The following is a 17,652-nucleotide window of genomic DNA, read 5'->3' on the forward strand; positions in this document are numbered from 1 at the left end:
AATACAACATAAATTTACCTCTAGGTTACTGTTTACATAGTAAAATTACCTCTAGCTTACTACGATGCTATTAATTTAAATGTGAATATAACTTGTAAACTTTACAAGGAGTTATAATTTAAACACAATAGTGAAAAGTATTGCTACATATGGATTAAGTAGCAGTATTTCTTACTAGCGTTGTTAAATTTTACATATTGCACAATGGAACATAATTTTTAAATTTATGATTTTCAGGGAGTATTTTAAACGAAGTAACAAGATTACCAAATAATCAATTTGCCTGCTGCAGAGTGGTACGACCATCTATGGGTACGACCGAGGCGTAACGGTAGATCGGTCGGGAGTCTACGGTTACTGGAGAAGAATAAATATTGACCATTGAGAGGTTGGAAGTTGAGCCCCGGGATCCGATTGAGAGCTATTTCCATCGAGCCGTAGAGTCCATAGATAAAATAACTTCGTATATACTTGGAAGAGAGAAGGTTTTCCTGGAGGGGAAAATATAATACCAAGAGCATGGGCGATAGGTACCCGAGCGCGGGACAGGGGGAAGTCAGGGGCGGTAATTTTTGGTCGGACCTAGGACTTTAGTAGCATCTAGCGGTGGATAAATTTATTAAAAAATTCGAATTAGTCGTCTGCACATTTGGAAGACGTTTTTAGATCACACAAGGCTTAGGAATGCCCAACGGTCTTTTAATGCGTTAGTTTAAATATTAATACTTTTACAATTAATTCATTATTATGGGAAAGTACTGTTGTTATATAGATTGTAGAAGTGATTCAAGATTTCACAAGAATATAACTTTTTATCCAGTACCTAAACCCGGAAAGAAAAATTCTAAGTTAGAACTCACCCAAAAATGGATTTTAGTATTAACCGAAACTCCATTACTGCATCAACTTTAAAAAAAAAACATCATTGTTTGCAATTTGCAAAAAAAAAATATAGTTCCAAATTCCCATCAATGGTGGCAGCATTTAACGAGATTCCGACCAAAAAAAAAAACGTCCCGAGCTATGGTTTTCATGTTTTCCCCTTCTCTCCTCCAAGGTATATAGGTACCATGGAGGAATAGTAGGTACATAGGAAACTTCAATGGAGCAAACTGACTTTCAGCAGATTCCCCGACATCTAGTGACTGCGCCAGTTGGCTGTGTTCTCAAGAGCGTAGAGAGTATGTAGGAATTAAAGTCGGCGTTTTTGCTAATAAACTTATTTATAAAGGTAAATGCCTTCAAATATACAAGAAATAGCGTGTAAAACCAACTAGAAATCTTTACTGAATGCTATTTCTTTGTGCTTATTTTAAATTTGCTTTCAGTACATGAAAAAAGTATTTTTAATACACCTAGCTCACTCTAGCCTTTGCAATTGGCATTGTGACATAAATTCAGCCAATTTTAGTATCATTTAAATAAATTTTTAACATTCCTTAACCTTGGATATTTCAAACAATTTCCAGCCGCCTCATTCCAGGTTTATTAGTGAGCATTTACGCAAAAACCATGATTGGATATACGCATTTATCGATTTAGACCAATCTTTTTCAGAATGGAATTAGTTTCCTATCGAATAATATATATCTTACCTGAGGTACTTTATATAGATTGAATCTCGTTCTCCACTTAGAAAATCGTCAAAATATGGCTATTAACTGGATATTGAGAACAGATTTAATTGCAAATGATATATTTTCATGTTAAATAGTAAATAATAACAAAAATTGTGTTCAATCTCGTTATTATCTGTTTTCGCCGAAAACAGATAATAACGAGATTGAACACTACGCGTGTAACCAAAAGCAGATGGAGGATTAAAAAGTAAATGTTAAAATAAAATAAAACTTATATTTAAACACAATTTTTGTTATTATTTACTATTTAACATGAAAATATATAATTTGCAATTTAATCTGTTCTCAATATCCAGTTAGTAGCCATATTTTAGCGATTTTCTAAGTGGAGAACGAGATTCAATCTATATAAAGTACCTCAGGTAAGATATATATTATTCGATAGGAAATTTTTTCGCCGAAGGGTCAGGTTTTGGAGTTTGGACTTTTAGTCACGTGGTAGTGGGAATTATGAAAACAATAACATTGTATTGTGACATTCGATCAACCACTTTTTCTGAAAGCAGGGACCATGGTGGAATCATCGGAGCCAACAAACGTAATTTCTAACATTTGCATTTGCCTTGGTAGGTTTCACGTTAATGTCGTTCCTTGGTTCTATTGGATACGTGATGGGCTGCAGTGGAATTGAAGACATTTGGGAGACTGTTTACGCAATAAATTCTGCTCAACGGACACGCTTATTCAAGAGTACTGAGCAGTGGCGTAGACAAGGAGAGGGTTTCCGTGTCCAAACCCCCCCTTGGATGTAACTTTGGCTGTACTAAAATTTAAGCCCCGTCTCGACCCCTCTCAGGTATTTTACATACTTTGAACCCCTCCGTTGAAGTATTTCTGACTACGTCACTGCAGCAAGCCTTGTCGTATTTAATATTGAATAACTTAAGTTTGGATAGCTGCGTCATTGAGAATCTAGATTGGCAATTTGTTCCAGAAAATATTTAGAGTGAAAACCTATCATAAAAATAAACTGATAAAGTTAAAACAATCCAAAAGAACGACCAATATATTTATGGTCCACTGGGAAATGGTCGAAATTGTTAAGAATTTCATTTATGCTGAAAGCAGTGCAAATTAGGATTTGCATATTAATTATCTCAAACAAATGATTCCGTACTTCTTAGCTACTGGTCAATTAAATTACGTAAAAACTTCAATTTTGTATTTACATCCAATTAAAAAATTGAACTGCAAACGTTTGGAGTATGGTTGTAGAGCAGAACTTAATGCGGTCTATGAAAACGGTAGGTGGACTTACTCAAGGGAGAGGGTTTAACGATTCCTTGATAGCTAAATAGATTGCAGCGATGCCACACTGTTCGAAAATTAGTAATTCTAAAGAGGAATTCGTCGAAGTTAGGTCGGTTTCGACTGAATAACACGTCGAGTTAAGGGAAGCCAGAAAAGCTCGGGATAAAGACGATTTGCAAAAGTTTCGTAGCTGATTTGAGTCGAAGTCTCCATTTTCGAAAAGCTTGGGAACATACCTATATAGTTTCTTTAGCTAACGGATTGTAGCTGACAGAAACATAAACTGTGAGAGAGTAAAGGAAGTATGCGAAATCTTAGTAGAGAAGATCGTCGGTACGAACTAAGGAGATATGAAGTTGAAACGAAACGAGAAAGTCAAGACTCTTGCGGAAACTACTAAAAAAACAATCATAATTAAAGATATTGATGTCCCAATAAACCCAGTACAACTATTCAATCGAATTTTATGCACAAATAAGTCTCCAGAAGAATTGCAAGAATGCTTTGACTACGAGCTGGCATCGTACCCACCATCGCTGTTTCAAGATGGATGGATTCGAAAGTCCATAAAATCAAACCTCCTTAAAAAACTCGATAAAATTGAACCTCCTGGAAGTAAAATATCTGAAAAACAGACAAACACCCCTTACGAAAATGGTGGATAAAAATTTGATCCAAATTTCATCAAAAATTGGACAGATCAAACGGGGATCCAATTATAGACTTATCTGGATTAAATTTTGGATCCAACTGTTATCTATTTGGGATCCAAGGGTCTTGATCCAATGATAATTGGATCCGTTCTTGATCAAATGAGATTCGGATCCAGTCGGGATCCAATGAGATTTGGATCACGACTGGATCTAAGGATATTTGGATCAGCTCTTAATCCAATGAGAATTGGATCCAGTTGTGATCCAATGAGATTTGGATCCAGTTGGCATTCAAAGAGATTTGGATCTGGTCTGGATGCAATTAGTTTTGGAACAGCTTTTGATCCAAAGTTACTTTTATTTGGTCGGGATCCAATTATATTTGGATCCACTCTTGATCCAATTAGATTTGGATCAGCGCTTAATCCAATGAGAATTGGATCCAGTTGGGATCCAAAGAGATTTGGATACCGACTGGGACCAGCATTAAAAGTACGGAATCTGAGCGGTAAACAATACTTTGAAGACTAGGTAATTTTAGTGGCATGATTTATAGTTGAACTACATTAACAGAAGTTACTATACTTTTCACTTAACCGTGAGAGTAACACACAGTTGAGTACATTTGATTATTAATTTTAGCCAACATGACAAGAACATCGCCAAGTTTCGTGGAAACATTTGTTACATACATAACAAATCATGCCAATAAACGATAAGGTACTATAATGAAAAGCTCATTTTTAGGCGAAAAACCTAGGAAACCTACGATATCTGCCAAAAGTAGTCTACTTTGGCCTAAAATAAAGAAACTGATCAAAAAACGGCACGTGCATCACGTGCTCCAAGTGCTCAAAACGCGGTAAACGAAAACAATTGTGGTAAATATAACAAAAATTCACAAAAACAATGAATTATATCCCCACCGAAATCCCTTGTTTTTACCCCTGGTTCCGCTTAGATGGTAGATTAAATAAAACAAACAAATGTAATTGGCCAGAACCGAGTGACGTCACTGTAACTTTGAGAAGGCTAACTATTAGAGAACCGACTAGAGTGTAGAAGGCAGGGAACAGACTTAAAATAAGACGACGCGTAAACCAAAACCACCCAAACGAGGCTACCTTTTATAGCATTTTTACTAACCTTGGGCGTTACTGACTAATCCGCCAGTTTCAAATCGGCGGGTGGTCCATTGCAAAAATCGTTCTAGTAACATTCTGATTTCTATGCTGTAGAGTTTTATCAAAATGTAGACATAAAAAGTAGCCATCTAATCTCCTATCGCCTTCTATAATTATGTTTATACCATTGATAGTTAGGAATATATACTCTAGATTCTTGAACACTCTTTGATATCTGCTATGGTGTCACGGCTGGGACCACTTTCTAGAAACACTTACGGCGGCTGTCATTTATCATTATACGTTGCCGTCATCTATTTTAGAAATAATATATTTAAGCCACCGGCTTAAGTTATTCTCAGTGTTTCTAACCACTGGCGGTAGATGACGACAGCGTACGTGCAAGATTCCATATACGATTCCAAGAAAGTGTCCCGGCGAAATATCAATTGTTTCCAAATTTGATACAATTTTATTTGATCAAATTAATTTGTATGAAACTTGGATCCAATTCTTAGTTAAAGATTTTTTTGGATCTAAATTTGATACAATTTTATTTGATCAAATTAACTTGGATCCTATTTGGATCCAATTCTTAGTTAAGATTTTTTGGAACTAAAATTGATACAATTTTATTTGAACAGATTAATTTGTATCTAATGCTATTGGATCAAACCAATTTTGATCAAAATTGGATCAAGTTCTTCGTTAAAAGATTTTTTTGGATCCAAATTTGATAAAGATTGTTTGATCAAGAAATAGTTGATCCTTATTTTATCCCTTCATGATATAGCTTGATACAAATTGGATCCAATGTCCAAAATTGGATCAAGTCATTTTCGTAAGGGACATTTATCGTCGACGGTGGACATCTGTTACATACCGTTTGGCCTCGACCTTCAACATTTCATCATAATTTTGATCAATATGCAAAATATCTCAAACATCAATATGGAGAAAACGTTACTGTTGTAGTTGACGGATACGACACGGAAAAACTTAGCACTAAAAGTGAAGAGCACAGGCGTCGAGCAAGGTCAACTCCCGACGTAATAGTTCAGCCTAGTTTATCGTGCACCATTCCTCAAAACGATTTTTTGACAATACACAAAAAAAAACAGTCTTTAATAAATGAGCTCGCAATTACAGTACGAAATGCTAATTTTGGAGTTATTCACGCGCCGTCTGACGCGGACATTGTCATTGTATCTACTGTGATGGAAAGTAAACAACCAGAAAATTCAGTTTTCGTTGTAGCTGACGATACCGACATCATGGTATTATTAGCTTATCACTCATCTACATGTTAAGGCTCGGCAAGGGTTCTAAAAGCGATAGAATAACTGATATTTACAACTTAAAATACAAACTTAAAAATGTAGCCGATGTTTTGCCTTTGGTACACGCTTTATCCGGTCAAGGACAGTAGAGACAGGGACGAGAAAGCAGGGGGAAAAAATTCGATTTTTAATGTCTTCATATTAACGGGGAGTTAGATGTAAACAAACCGCGGCCATTGTTAAGACGTGGTTCACCTAGTGCTCGGATTTCGATTAATTTTTGAATAAAATAAGCTCGGCGATATTTAAATAATATTTATTTAAATAGCCAATAGTTGAATAAAAATTGTAAAATGTTTAAATAATCGAAAGTGAATAAGCCTATTATTTAAATAAAACAAACAATTATTTAAATAAAACAAACAATTATTTAAATAAATGCCACTTTTATTGCGTAAAAAACATAATTAAATAAGTTAAAATGATATTCTTTTTACCAACTTTTTTTAAATAAATCGGAAAATTTCTGGATAATGAATAAACAATCCCGAGCACTAGGTTCACCATGAACAGTATTATTGTAGTTAGTTTTTACCATTTTGATGTTAAATTAAAAATAAAACTACGAGCGTAAATAAAAAAATGCCCATTTGTTTTGAACACTTAAGCCTCGTCAAGAACCGCTAAAATTAGGTGACCGCAATTTTTTTGTTTACAACTAACTCTCCTTGCGTTTAGGTCGTTTTAGGAAAAGACTATATAACGCTTCGCTTACTAGACAGGCGTGTTCTATGGCTCAACTTGCATACCGATTGTGGCTCCATCTCGACGCTGGCCCAAAATTTCCCCTAGCTTGAGCTGTGTTACTAGTGGCCAGTGGCGTAGCTAAGACCCGCGAGGCCCCCCCGCAAAACAATATTCGGAATTTTATCCGGTATCTAGTATATACTTTGATATGAAATTAGGGGGCCCCTAAAGCTCCGGGGCCCCCCCGCACTGCGGGGTCTGCGGTGGCCTTATCTACGCCACTGCTAGTGGCGCCTCTAGCCGCGGGTCCAAATATTACCCCAGCTTTTACAGTGCTACAGAGGTGTTAACAGGTTTTTCCTAGGAACACGCCTGTCTAGTAAGCGAAGCGTTATATAGTCTTGGGTTTTAGGTGATATATTCCAACAGAGGCCGCCAATACACTTTCTCGTCCCTGTCTCTACTGTCCTTGATCCGGTTGCGATTCTACGTCTGCGTTTTTTAACAAGTAAGCCCAGGCGGAATATTAGTTTCACATCGACACGAAGTATGGTTAAACAAAACATGATGAACACAATTCTTTTAAATAATTGAAATTAGTGGAAACAAGATTTAAGAATTAAAACACAAAACTGGTAAAAAAGACCGTAAATTTAATAGTAATAAATCGCAGTATTTTGCCGAAGTACTGCGATTTATTACTATTAAATTTACGGTCTTTTTTACCAGTTTTGTCTTTTAATTCTTATATTTTGACCGTTGGTGGCCTCCTACTTTTGAAATAAGATTTAAATCAATACTTAAACTGGGATTCAAATGTGTTTATTTTTGGAAATTTATATCAAACATTTGGGTATGGTGGGCAAAAATAGTGAGCACTCGTTTTTGAAAATCCTGCAGTAATGAGCGAGCGCTTCAAATTCGAATTCCAGCTGCTCTTGTTCAGCGAGAGGGCTAAATTGAGCAGCCTCTGGGCGAGCGCCGAATAGTTCGCTCCGGCGTTGATGGCTGACGGCGCGCTGAGGGAGATTCCCCCCTCGACGGGTTAGTTCCCTCACTTTTAAGCGCTCACCGCGCGCTGAGCGAGATCTCCCGATCTTCGGAATAGCCCCCTCACTTTTAAGCGACGCGTTAGTACCCTCAGTAGAAAGCGCTGACGCAGCGTTAAGGGAAAATTACCGAGAGAAGGAATAGTTCGCTCAGATTTGTGCGCTAGCTACGCGCGGATTTTGATCACGGTGAGCGACGGTAAAGTTCGTTTACGCAAATCGCTCACAGCGCGGCGAGCAAAAAATCAAACATTAAACTATTACTCGGCTATGGGTTTATTATATACTTTTTTTATTAATAAAATGAAGGGTACTCTAAACGTCGGGAGTTAATGATATCTTCGATTGAATAAAATTCAAAGGTTCTTCCTAATTTATCCAACGATAAACTAGACTGCAAATATTCCGTTTAGTGTTAAAAGAGCTTTATTAAATATTAAAAGCCACAAATTATAACAATAGGCGCTAGTATACAATCTTTTGGTCTTGACAAACTTGGCAGGTGAAATGGGCTACGCGGTACGCGTTTCTTCATTTTTAGGGGATTGTGGCTCGCGCTACTTTAATGGGAAATATTAATTAATGATCGGTACCATAAAAACAAGTGGACATTTACTAACCCCTAATCGAACTCATTTGTAAATCTCCAGAATTTAATAGACAGTTTTAGCAACTACCTACAGGGGCGGTGCCAGAAGATTCTTAGGTGTAGGCTAATAATGTTTATCATTTGTGGGCCCCCTGTTCCTCAATATTGGGCCCCTCTATGTATTGACTTAAAATTCAATTTTGCAAATTCAGGTAATTTATTTATTATTTGATATTAGTGCGGTTTTTAAAATTTTACAGTATTAACTATCATCACATATTTTATTTGAATTTAAAAATCGACTTGATGTGGCCCCGTCAGATCGATTTGTGGGCCCCTATTTGAACACAAAAGTAGGTTATAGCTCTAGTTGCCTACCCCTATAACGCCGCTCCTGACTACCTACACCAGGATTTTAATCACAGTGAACGACGACAGAGTTCGTTTACGGTAAATCGCGAAGAGCAAACATTTCAAAAATTAAACTTCACATTTGTCGGTATGAATAAGTTAATAATAAGATTATTTTTAATGTATATGTAAAATATAATACAATATCTGTGCATATAACCATCTTCGATTTTGTCCATTGTTTATGACATCGACCAAAAATAACCATATCATCAAATGATCAAGCTAATTGCGAAGATTCACGGTTTTTAAATAATAATTTTTTTCAGGAAAAAAGGGAGGGGTTGGAATTAATATAATGGCCAGCCTGTGCCAATATTAAAACTGTTTTAGTTCCAAATTGAGGTAACTCGATTTACGCGAATTTTCTTTTTTGCCGTTTTTCAAACTTCTTTTACACTAAAAATATAAATATTACAAATAGCGGCCAATGTATAGTTACAAAGTTATCGATTATTTTCCATTTTTAAAAAGAATTACGTTATAAATTTTTATCAAATTTAAATAATATTTTTTAGATACCTGGTTTTGAAACTAATAGCGTTCTTTTCGTTTTTATTTCACACCGAATTTTAGTAATAATAAAAATGTTTGAATAATTCTAATGTCTAGTTTGTGCGGGTAACAAAAATCAACAGTGAAGAAGCTGTCAACGATCACCGTCAAGCTCAGCATGTGGGGAGTGGGGACCCGCTGGCTGCCGGGGAGTATGAACAAGGAGGGAGGGGGTGGCATTACCAAGGTAACCTATTTAAAGTTACTATAGACAATAGGCTATAATCACTATGCTGTAAACATCTGTGTCGTGCGAAAGCGATCCAAATCTAACGACTGACGATTATGATAAAAATTACATCATTCTTCCGAACTTCAAAAGGGCGTTATTTTATTTCTGGGGGGGGGGGGGATTTCTATTTTAACTTGTAATAACTTACACACAAATATTTTCTTTACATTTTTCTGTTTTTATTGCTTACGATGTTAAATTTTATATACAATATTGGAAATATTTCAATAATTATTTAAATCTTCGCTCTTGCTTGATACCTACAAAGATTCTCAAAAACATTGTGTGGAGCGTGTCATTTTCGCCTAATTTGGTTTGACAACAATGAAACGAAACCAAAATTAGTTACCGCCATACGCCAAACGAGGAGGCAATGAACACTGCTAATGCCCCACAATGGAACATTTTGAAAAAAAGGATCCACCGTGAAACTTCGGATGTCATTAGAAAGTGTTCATCTTGTAAAATACGGAAGCGAACTTAAAGCCTGAAACTGAATAAAAAAACTCAAGCCACAGTCGAAGTACTATAACTCCAAAACTATGGACTCGAAAAAATTAAACTTCGAAAGCGAGAAAAATTATGAACAGCTAAAGCAAAAAACACGAAAAAATTAAACTAAGGAAGGACCGAAATACGAATCGAAAGACGCAGACTTGAGAAAAGTCGACAAGAAACTGTAACGAAATGAGAAAGGAACCTACTATTTATACTATTATTGTAGAAAGGATTACGAAGCGAGGTATAAGTATAGGAAACTTCGAAATTGCCCTAGCATTGGCTATCTTAAACGGCTAAGACCCAAGGGAGGGGCGACTCATTGGCGTCAGTTCGGAATTCTGGCGTTGACCCCGTCATATGACGTTAAGAAGTACACGCTATTGTTGAAATTGAAAACTGCGAGAATGAAGAAAATGGGTTCGATGCTAAATAGAAAAAAACCTCCATCGACTGTCCCCCTATTTTAATATTTTTGTCAGGTGCAGTAACGAGTAAGTGGCGCCCTTGCTGTCTGGAATGGGCAGTGTTGAAAAAAAAAGCCCAAATGGGAAAAAAGGTTTGCAGAGCCAAATAGGATTTTATGAATCGGGCCAAGCCGCCAATTCAATGCTTTTGAATTAACTAATATTATTCTAATGTCTGAATATGTCGGCTATAGATTCCAAGGTTCAATAATATCTAATCGGCCCGATTAGTCACAACTTAGTAAATAGTAACACAGAATAAATAAACATTGTAAATAAATGTAGTAAAAATAGCTAATAATACCATTAGTTAATAATATTGTTACATAAGTATGACACGTCTTATTCTTTATATGCAAAACGTTTACTGATAACTAGCCACAAGAGACACTCTATATAGAGGGCTTCTCGTGTATGACGTGCCCTTTATCAGCATCTCGCTAGGGGTGATTTTTTACCGTGATGACGTCACTCTGTAAATAGGTTTTAGTGAATTATTTCCATTAAATTATGGATTTATGATATTACGTAGTATTTTTATTTTTATTGATTAACGTTTTCATGTTAGTCTATCCGTAGTCCAGAAAAATATACTTTGGAGCTAACGTTCCGTAGACGCGGCCCGAATATACATGGTTTTCTCCGTTTTCCTATATGGTATTTTATTATAGAATACTTATTTCGGTTTCAGAAGGGCTAGTTTTTAGGGGGAGTTCAGTTTAGCGAAAAGTATATTTATATATGTATATTATAAGTCAAGCCTAAATTAGCGAGTGAATGCCTATTTCGGGGAAATATTTGGTTAGTCATGTCCCGCTGCGACGAAGAGACGTTTCCTATGAGTGGTCAACCTTTCCCTGAGACGCCTTCGTGTCTGGACTCCACCTGCGGGTCCCAAAATTGAAACGATTGGGATAGTTTGGAAAGGGGTTGAGGTTTCACCCCCCCCCCCCCCCCTCTTTTCAAGCTTCAAGTTGAAAGCCGATCGCTAAAACGTAAATACAGCAAATTAGTTTTACCTATAGTTATTATTATTGTTACTAATTATTGATAATTTTTGTTTTTTTTATATTTTAGGACGATTTACAGAAAAATATTTTGATATTTTCTGTAACGAACAAGAACTCGACCAAAGGCCAGATGAGCTGATGAATGCCAAGTTAAAGAACGGGGCAATGGAATTTGAACTCCAGTTGTATAAGGAGCAGTTGGACAATGCCAACAAAGCCCCCGAAGTGGCTGAGCTGGTTGTTCTTGCGTAAAGGTCTCAAAAATTCAAAAACCAGAAGAAGCCAAATAATACACGAATGAGAGAATGGGGGGCATGAAGTGTGGGAGCCATTTTATAGTTTGGACGCGCTTCCGCTAGATACTTCCGGAATAGCAAAGTTACCAGTCTTAACTGTATTTTGTAGTCTTTGGCTAATTTTGTTGTCGAGTAAGATTGTTTTCGAAAATTCTAAACAACACGTAAAGTAATTTCTCATTATTCTCAAATTATTTTAAAAAGAAATGTCACGAGTGTGTTTTGTAGCGCGTTGTCAACAGAGATCTAGTCTGGATGATAGTGGTCAAAACCAAAACGGTCCTTTTCAGGACCACCTTCGTTTGGTCTAAAGGCCATAAGGCTGCGTGATTCTAAAATGCTGAACTATTGAAACTAAAATATATTCGCTGTTTTAATTGTTCCGTATTTGACAAGATGAACACTTTCTAATGACATCCGAAGTTCCACGGTGGATCCTTTTTTATTTCAAAATGTTCCATTGTGGGGCATTAGCGGTGTTCATTGCCTCCTCGTTTGGCGTATGGCGGTAACTAATTTTGGTTTCGTTTCATTGTTGTCAAACCAAATTAGGCGAAAATGACACGCTCCACACAATTTTCTTTGAGAATCTTTGTAGGTATCAAGCAAGAGCGAAGATTTAAATAATTATTGAAATATTTCCGATATTGTATATAAAATGTAACATCGTAAGCAATAAAAACAGAAAAATGTAAAGAAAATATTTGTGTGTAAGTTATTACAAGTTCAAATAGAAATCCCCCCCCCCAGAAATAAAATAACGCCCTTTTGAAGTTCGGAAGAATGATGTAATTTTTATCGTAATCGTCAGTCGTTAGATTTGGATCGCTTTCGCGCGACACAAATGTTTACAGCATAGTGATTATAGCCTATTGTCTATAGTAACTTTAAATAGGTTACCTTGGTAATACCACCCCCCTCCCTCCTTGTTCGTACTCACCGGCAGCCAGCGGGTCCCCACTCCCCACATGCTGAGCTTGACGGTGATCGTTGACAGCTTCTTCACTGTTGATTTTTTAAACATTATTAGCCTACACCTAAGAATCTTCTGGCACCGCCCCTGTAGGTAGTTGCTAAAACTGTCTATTAAATTCTGGAGATTTACAAATGAGTTGGATTAGGGGTTAGTAAATGTCCACTTGTTTTTATGGTACCGATCATTAATTAATATTTTCCATTAAAGTAGCGCGAGCCACAATCCCCTAAAAATGAAGAAACGCGTACCGCGTAGCCCATTTCACCTGCCAAGTTTGTCAAGACCAAAAGATTGTATACTAGCGCCTATTGTTATAATTTGTGGCTTTTAATATTTAATAAAGCTCTTTTAACACTAAACGGAATATTTGCAGTCTAGTTTATCGTTGGATAAATTAGGAAGAACCTTTGAATTTTATTCAATCGAAGATATCATTAACTCCCGACGTTTAGAGTACCCTTCATTTTATTAATAAAAAAAGTATATAATAAACCCATAGCCGAGTAATAGTTTAATGTTTGATTTTTGAAATTTTTGCTCGCCGCGCTGTGAGCGATTTGCGTAAACGAACTTTACCGTCGCTCACCGTGATCAAAATCCGCGCGTAGCTAGCGCACAAATCTGAGCGAACTATTCCTTCTCTCGGTAATTTTCCCTTAACGCTGCGTCAGCGCTTTCTACTGAGGGTACTAACGCGTCGCTTAAAAGTGAGGGGGCTATTCCGAAGATCGGGAGATCTCGCTCAGCGCGCGGTGAGCGCTTAAAAGTGAGGGAACTAACCCGTCGAGGGGGGAATCTCCCTCAGCGCGCCGTCAGCCATCAACGCCTGGAGCGAACTATTCGGCGCTCGCCCAGAGGCTTCTCAATAAGAGATTGAGAAAATAAACTCGTTTGCCTTGAGTACTCGCTCACTTGAGCAAGCCGTGTTTAAAACTCTATATGCTCATTTTTCCGAACGCTCGCAATTTTTTGCCCACCTTCAAGACGAAATTTAGGTTTCAAATGTTTAACTTTTTAAATAAATAAAAATTAAATGAAGATTTGGACCTTAACTTTTTAAATAAATGAAAATAATAAATGAAAATTGAAATAAGATTTGGACCACATTTCCCATTAATTTCTCCGACAAAACTTGTTCACGGAGAGGTATTTCTTTCGCCATGTATGTCTGTCTGGGTGTGTGTCTGTCACAGTGTTCGCAGTTGACGTCACGGGGCAAAAGGTAAGTACAGTGTTCGCAGCTGGTAGCCCGTGGAAAAGGGTTATCATTGCGTTCGCAGTTTCCAGAGACTAAGAAAAGGCACCAATTGTTTACGGTATACGTCTGATTGTCAAAACCAATAGCATCGGTTGGGATTCGAGCCCGGGTCACCTACCATGGCAGGCGCGTGCAGCATTGCACCACCGAAGCTTATTACTCAGTAGAGAAATTCAGGAATACGAAACGGTTGAATGTAAACGGTAAAATAAACTTAATCTTGAGTGGAAAAGAATACATTCGTGCCGGACGGGAATCGAACCCGGTTCAAATGCATTGTAGGCACCGACTCTTCGCCAACTCGCTGCCAGTATTGCGTTTACTGACTCGTCTTGACATTAATTAATAGTAATGGATTAAGATATTGGATCAGCCTTAGACTGTGATTTAAAATTGTATACGCTTGTTTTTCGTTTTAATTGAATTATATTGTTATTGGTCCGTTCAGGTGTTTGTCAAATATGTTATGTAACATATAATTAGTTGTTTTGTAGGTATAGTTTTTATTAATATATTAAAATTTGTATATACACATTTATTAAAAAAAAGTGGCGACTCTAATTTAAAAAATTTTCAAGTCGCGTTTTTCAGTGAAAAATAGGTCTTTTTCTATCAAACCAGAGGTAAACGTAGGTTTCAGATGATGCTCTACAAATTCTCAATTAATCTAGCACTTAGAGGTGAAAAAATAAATTTTCTAAAAGTGTGAAATGTAAAACGATGAAATTTTACCAATCAACTTAACCATAGTACCTTAAGTAGTTTTCGTAAAAAATAACTTGTCCGAACTAAAATAACATACTGTATACAGGGTGTTTCGAAAGGTTATGCAAAAAAATTTAAGGAGTTGTAGGGGGTGATTTGAGAAATATGCCTGTTTTTTCCCATTTTCCTACGATGAGTTAAAATAACGCCAGAGAGCTTCAAAGTGTGGTCTACCTGGAAGTAGGTTGCCACAAGTGCAAAACCAAGTAGCAGGGACTTTAAATACTGTTTAAGTTTACTTTTATACCCTGGTTACCTCGATTGGTTTACAAAGTCCTTTTTGACCTATCACACGAACCCAAACCTTAATGTTCGCAATTCCCTGCTGCATTTTGTATAACCTTTTGAAACACCCTGTATCTCTATATGTTTACCAATTTCAGATGTTTTTTTTTATTTTATATTCCCTAAAAACAAATTGAAAATTGTGGGAGTGGACAATAGCACAATTTGCTTACTTTGCACATTACTACATTGAGAACTATCGCGCAAGGTAACGGGTGTAGACAGACACAGAGATAAACAAACATGCAGACAGACACGCGAACTTTCTCAAACGCGCTTTAATACATTCAATTCGTATTTCTACATTTGATGTGTTATGTAAAGCCTTTTCTATCCTTCGTTCGTAATTTTATTTTCCCGAATGAAAACGGGTTACTCGAATAAGAATACGATGATGTGGGTAAATGCTTTATGTCAAAGCGTAATAGAGACTTGGCACTCCGTAGCTTTGGCCAAGGACAGTAAATACAGGGACGAGAATGTGTATTGGCGGCCTCTGTTGGAATATATTACCTAAAACGACTTAAACGCAAGGAGAGTTAATTGTAAACAAAAAATGGCGGCCACCTAATTTTAGCGGTTCTTGACGAGGCTTAAGTGTTCAAAACAAATGGGCATTTTTTATTTACGCTCGTAGTTTTATTTTTAATTTAACATCAAAATGGTAAAAACTAACTACAATAATACTGTCCATGGTGAACCACGTCTTAACAATGGCTGCGGTTTGTTTACATCTAACTCCCCGTGAATATGAAGACGTTTAAAATCGAATTTTTTTTCCTGCTTTCTCGTCCCTGTATATACTGTCCCTATCTAGTGGTGTGATGGGGTCACTGGAGCCTGTGGGGGGCTCCATACCCGGCTCTCAAGGTCATGTGATCGGGCCACTGGAACCTCATGGGTGTTCCACACTCGTCATTCTGTGACCTACTAAGGAGGGTAGTTTGCAGTGGAAGAGGAAGTCACTCTATTCCTCAGCTGTGCGAGGGTTGGTCTCGGGCAGCCCATGGTGTCGCCTTTTGTTGGGACGTGATGAGGGCGTTTGTTTGCTATATGTGAGGCGGTCAAAATGGCTGTCTCACTGGCCGAACGTTGTTTCGCAAAGCGCACTTTTGTCTGGGGCTGGTTGTTTTGGTGGCCGCTGTAGTGCTTAAGGCGGAGCAGCGGGGTACAAATACATATACTTATGTCCTTGCTTGGGCTATGGCCGCCATTGTGGTCATATTTTTCTCCCCACAATAAAAACTATTGAAAAAAACTGTGACGTAGCACTGCCAAGTCCCTAATAGGTGGTTTTTTTCGCCTGTTCTGGGTTTTTTGAGCAGGTTCAAAAGTGTAGCCCTATGACGTCATTTTACTCCAATTCTATCTAGACGAAAAAAACAAGTTGGAGTAAGAAGGGAGTAGTTAAAGGTTAAATGTTATTTATTTGTTTTGTTTTTAAGATGGCGACCGGTGGTGAGATCATCAATATAGGACTCATTTTTCTTATTTATTTAATAGTAATAATAATTAGCTAGGCTAATACCCAAGACACCACCTTAGGTCTAAGTCATCAAGCAACTTTTAAAGTCATTAAATAGCATTTAACAATTGGATTTTCGTTATTAAAAGCTTGCCACATGTGAAGAGGTTCAAAACCCGTTATGGTTTCGTGAAACGAAATTTAAGCAGACGACAAAGCTTGATTACTCCCTCTACACCTCCTTTCGAGGAGGAGTAAAAAGTGTAATCTTAGAGCTCTGGAACAAGCGAACAAAATTCGGGACAGGGTAAATCTTACCCCGAGAACAGGCGAATAAAACGTTTTAGGGTAAAAAGTTTACACTTTTTGTTCTCGGACAGGCGAAAAAAAACCCACCTAATGAGTATAAATACCGAGCAGTTTTTGTTATAGAAACGGGTCTAAATCGCGAATCGGGCTCATTCCGCGAGTTCGGTGTCGTGTGGAATGAGAGTCCGCTTGAAGACGGCGGCGGAGATCATTTGGGGAACTTCTTTTTCCGGATCATTAGGTCAGGGCGGCTTTGGATTAGACGCGCCAGACGGAATTCCGCGGATATTTGCCGTTCACTTCCGGCGCGCACCTTCGTCGCCCCGCCAGAAATCAAGCTACATTTCGGGCCACCCTGAAACCGCCGCCCAAAGAGAAATCTTCATTTTCACGCTTCGACACAGCCACTCGTTCCACTCCCCATTCGAAAGGAATCAACGGGCTACCTTGCAGCTACCCGAGAAAACGGCGGTCAGAGAATGGATTCTTCATTTTGCGATCACTTACTTTGATTAAAGTAACCGGAAGTTACTAGAGAAAACGTCGAATCTATAGTAACTGAAAGTAAGTATTGCAAACGTCGAATTTCTAATAACCGGAAGCTACTATTGCAAACGTCGAATTTCTAATAACCGGAAGCTACTAACGCAAGGCCGAATCTGAAATAACCGGATGTTACTAGAGCGAAAGTCGAATTTGAAATAACCGGATGTTACTAGAGCGAACGTCGAATCTGAAATAACCGGATGTTACTAGAGCGAAACTCGAATCTGAAATAACCGGATGTTAGTA

This window comes from Leiobunum rupestre, chromosome 3 (assembly GCF_980474605.1).
Source record: "Leiobunum rupestre chromosome 3, qqLeiRupe1.1.hap1, whole genome shotgun sequence".
Taxonomy (NCBI): domain Eukaryota; kingdom Metazoa; phylum Arthropoda; class Arachnida; order Opiliones; family Sclerosomatidae; genus Leiobunum; species Leiobunum rupestre.